Genomic DNA, 4611 nt, shown 5'->3' with positions numbered 1-4611 from the left:
GTTTAATTCTTTCCGTTCCATCACAGTCTCATTCTTCCTCAACCTATTTTTTATTCAAAATATCAACTTATTTCGGATTTCCTTTCTTTGCATAAGCCATTTATGAAGACAGAAAAATAATATATTTATTAAGAAAGGCAAAGAAATGGATAAAAAAATACTTCCAGTACACTTTGGGTTATCACTAAAGGAATATTCTGAATTTTCAATGTCTCATATTCTTTTAAATATAAAACGGTGACCACAAAACAACACCTTAACAAACTTCATACCTCAAAAATGCGTATGCTACGTTGATTTGCTGGCGTCACATTACTAGACAAAATTAGAAAGCAGTATGTCAGAGGTAGCTTCAATGTCGGTCCCATTGTAGACAAAGTTATAGAGAAACGCTTACGATGGTACGGCCATGTTCAAAGAGGGCCGAAAGACCAGATGGTCATAATAGCATTGAACTTGCCAATGGCGAAGCGGAAACGTGGAAGACCCCCCAACTCTTGGTAGACAACGGTTCAAAAGGACCTGAAAGAAAAATACCTAAACGAAGATCTAGCCACAAATCGTTTATGGAAACGCAGGACAAAGAAGGCCTACCTCAAATAATTTGGAAAACGGTCTTGCAAGTAGAATTGGACATAAAACGGCATAACATATCCTTTTTAAGTTTTTAAGATCATGCATAAAATCATTCGTTGGATATAATAAAAAAAACATTCTTATATAAAATGTAGATTCGACATGTTCAATCGAAAAGTAAATTTCAATTTTGATATAATTTAATACTTAAATGTTTACCGTAAAACGCTTTATACGACTATTGAGTATAAAGTATAATTTAGCTTATCAAATCGTAAGTAAACATGCATTAATTCTTTTAATATCATAGACTAACTTTACCGTGTTCATACAAGTGAATACGTAAATACATAATTCATGATATGATGAATAAACTGTTCAACATTTATTGAAATATTACAGAGTTAAAGCGAACTACAGAGATTATATATTACAGAGATAAAGCGACTAATGATTATGCTATAGTCTATGCCAGAATTTCATGTTAGTCTTCCAGGAACACTCCATAACTATTGTGTTATGAATATAGTGATGTGGTAGACGATGATGCTGCCTATTACTTACCATAGTATCTATTTACTTTTATTTATATATGTACATATATTGCTTTTTCTACGGAAAAAAATATCTCAAATAAAAGCAAGTATGAAAAGAAGGGATGCATGCAAAATTTTATACGGATCACGTGCATTCAACTAAAAATTTCCGAAAATAATAAGATTTAGGATATTAAAATATTAATGAGATCTAAGATTTTCGCGAGTATTCATTTAAATGAAACTAGTGTTATTCATACCTTATTCACACCTCGTCTGCCCGTGATCACGGTTGCTGCAAAGTAACCGAAACGTCGGGATTATGTAGTTTTTAAATAATAAATTCCGCGTAGTAAATCCGAATAATACTAGTTTCATTTAAATGAATACTCGCGAAAATCTTAGATCTCACTCAGACCATTTTTATTACCATCAAAATTTATTTGTTGTTTTATTTAAAATCTAGTAGTTTTAAAAGTTATTCTAAATATTTTTTGTACTTAGCTGATAAATTGATTGGACAAACATGAAAATAATAATGTATTAATATATTTCTTAAAATCATAAAAGATAAGTCAATCAAAGAAGATTTTTCTTAAAGTATGAATTAATTTATTAAATTATACTGGTTATTAATAATATATGACTCTGAATCTTTATAAAAATCCGCTTTCCTCTCCTCTGTTAAATAACATAGTGTTATTAAATGAGAATTATTAAAGAGTCTCAATATATAAAAGTTCTTATATTAATTCTGTTCATCGGATCGAGTCGAAGCAAGCAACTAAGTTAGAATAATAAAGTTAAAACTATAAAAAGGACAAAAAAATTGAAGAGCAAAAAGAGGGTCCCTCAAATATTAGAACTGGTAGGTTTAATAAATAATTTAATTTAATTTAATTTACTTTTAAAATAATCTAATGGATTACAGAAAAACCCAACAGAAATGAATTACTATATTTATTTAATCCATGGAAATAATTGTCATCAGAAAAAATATAAGTATAGAAGAAAAAGATTAATACACAATGTTATAACTAATCCACTTTTTGTTCTGTGGCAATATAGCGTAAAAAATTCAAACAGTATCTAGCCTTATATTGTTTTTATAATTTCGCATTTTATTTGCATGAAAAAGTAAATGATTTAATTACGAAAACTCAAGCACCCTAATTAGAACACAAGGCAAGTATAGAAAAATGTATTTTGACGTGACTTTGACGTATACATAGATAAAAAATAATACGTTTACTATAGCTAGTAACATTTTTACTAAACGTAGCATACTAAGCGATTGAATTACGACATTAAGATAATCGTACTTGTGATATTTATAATTAAAGCGTATTGTGACACATCTTAATTGACTACCGCTAAAGGTTAATCAATGTACTGAAGGTGTTTTTGGATGCAATAATTACTAAAACTTTAAAGACATTTTTTGGTGTAGGTAGATCGAAGGGCTTCAACATCAACATTTTTAATTGAAAACATGTAATTATGCTTCAACGAATCCAACCAAACTATAAAAGAATGGCTTGACCTTTGAAAAAAGTAACTAAGGTATTACGCAGGTTTTTGTGATATAAAATCACTAGATGGTCCCGATAGCGAGAATTTATTATCTTATTTGTTTATTCGTAACTTTTGTTCAATGAATATAAAAAATTACAATCTAGTCATAAAAATATAAAAAAAAGTTAACCATGAGTAAGATATTTTATACATGAGGACCCTGAAGAATCAAACGAGTATAATACTTATATAATTAATTCAAACGTAACATACCTTATATTTCGCCAAGTCCTGTCTGTAACATTATACGGATTGTTGAATCCATCAGAAAAGTGATAATCGTCATTATAGCTCAGACAATTCACTATTGAGATTAACATTAGTGTCAGATATCTCTAGAGCGTTTCAACGTGATAGATTTTACACTAACTAATGGGACTTTAAAACCTAATGGAAATCTAAAAGGTTTATTCCATTTTGATTTATCACGGATTTACATTTAAAATAAATGCATATAAAAAAAGAAATAATGAATCGTGATTTATAATAGTTTTAAAGTCACAAAGTGCCTAACATTACTTGGGGAATTTTGGGATTGAGTGTAAATTATAAGTATTTGAAATAGCGAATTAAAAGTAAAACAAGTCACAAAGAGTTTATATGTTGGTAGTTAAGTAAATTTTAAAAAGTTTCCTGTATTTTTATAACGGTTGGTTCATTTTGTACATTAAAACTAGTGTTTTCTACCAAGGAACGTTCCAAAGTCGTAATTTAAGTTAATATTTTATTCTTCAGTAGCTTCAGACGCACCGTAAATTAGGGTTCCTGTGGGACCTTATGTTTTATACATGGAATACACTAGAGCTGTTCTCTTAACTTAAATAACTATTAGCTGTTATATATAAAACAAGTATAGATATATATGTTTATAGTTAATGAATTCTAATCTCAAAATAATCAGTAAAATTAAATTAATTCACAATAAAAATGGTCGTGTGATTCTTTTTTTAAATATTTTTTACTAAAATAAATTACCATAATTTAAAAAACATTGATGAGTTAAGCATGTGAATGATTAAAATATATATATATATATATATTGTCTAAATGGACTTTGAAGTTTTTATATCCGCAAAAAGATCTCTCCGGCGGGGAATCGAACCCCGGTCTCCCGCGTGACAGGCGGGGATACTGACCACTATACTACCGAAGACATGATGTGAGAATATAAATATTAAAACAAAACAGAATCAAATTTATTAATTCATAGGAAGAAATATTTTTTTTTTATTAAAATTTGTTTAAAATGATACATAAGCTTAATTGACTAAATTGATTTCAAAAAAATGTTTTTAATTGTCTGCTAATGTAATGTTAAAATTTATAAAGAAAAAAACATAATTAAATTATTTTTTATACTAAGGACTGATATACAACCACGGCTTATAAAAAGATGTGATACGAAATAAACCAGTGATGTGGAGTCACAAAAAGACAAATTGTTCCTTATAGTAGGAAAATAGTTGTTAAAATCTCTATAGAGGAAGAAATTAAATATTCACCAACTTTTCTTTGCCATACAGCTTAAGTCTACTTATTAAAAAGTAGCTTTCATTATACTCTTAAATTTCAAGTTTAATTCTTTCCGTTCCATCACAGTCTCATTCTTCCTCAACCTATTTTTTATTGAAAATATCAACTTATTTCGGATTTCCTTTCTTTGCATAAGCCATTTATGAAGACAGAAAAATAATATATTTATTAAGAAAGGCAAAGAAATGGATAAAAAAATACTTCCAGTACACTTTGTGTTATCATTAAAGGAATATTCTGAATTTTCAATGTCTCATATTCTTTTAAATATAAAACGGTGACCACAAAACAACACCTTAACAAACTTCATACCTCAGAAATGCGTATGCTACGTTGATTTGCTGGCGTCACATAACTAGACAAAATTAGAAAGCAGTATGTCAGAGGTAGC

The 4611-nt window shown here is 28.5% G+C and overlaps 1 non-coding gene across 1 annotated transcript; it reads right to left on the bottom strand.

The window, feature by feature from the left end:
- Nucleotides 1–3768: 3768 nt before the first annotated feature.
- On the bottom strand, nucleotides 3769–3840 carry Trnad-guc (transfer RNA aspartic acid (anticodon GUC)). The gene has a single exon. It is a non-coding gene; the product is annotated as a tRNA-Asp (tRNA).
- Between the last annotated feature and the right edge of the window lie 771 nt (nucleotides 3841–4611).

This window comes from Danaus plexippus, chromosome 8, assembly GCF_018135715.1.
Source record: "Danaus plexippus chromosome 8, MEX_DaPlex, whole genome shotgun sequence".
In the NCBI taxonomy this organism is placed as follows: domain Eukaryota; kingdom Metazoa; phylum Arthropoda; class Insecta; order Lepidoptera; family Nymphalidae; genus Danaus; species Danaus plexippus.
This window is presented reverse-complemented; position numbering and strand designations above follow the sequence as displayed.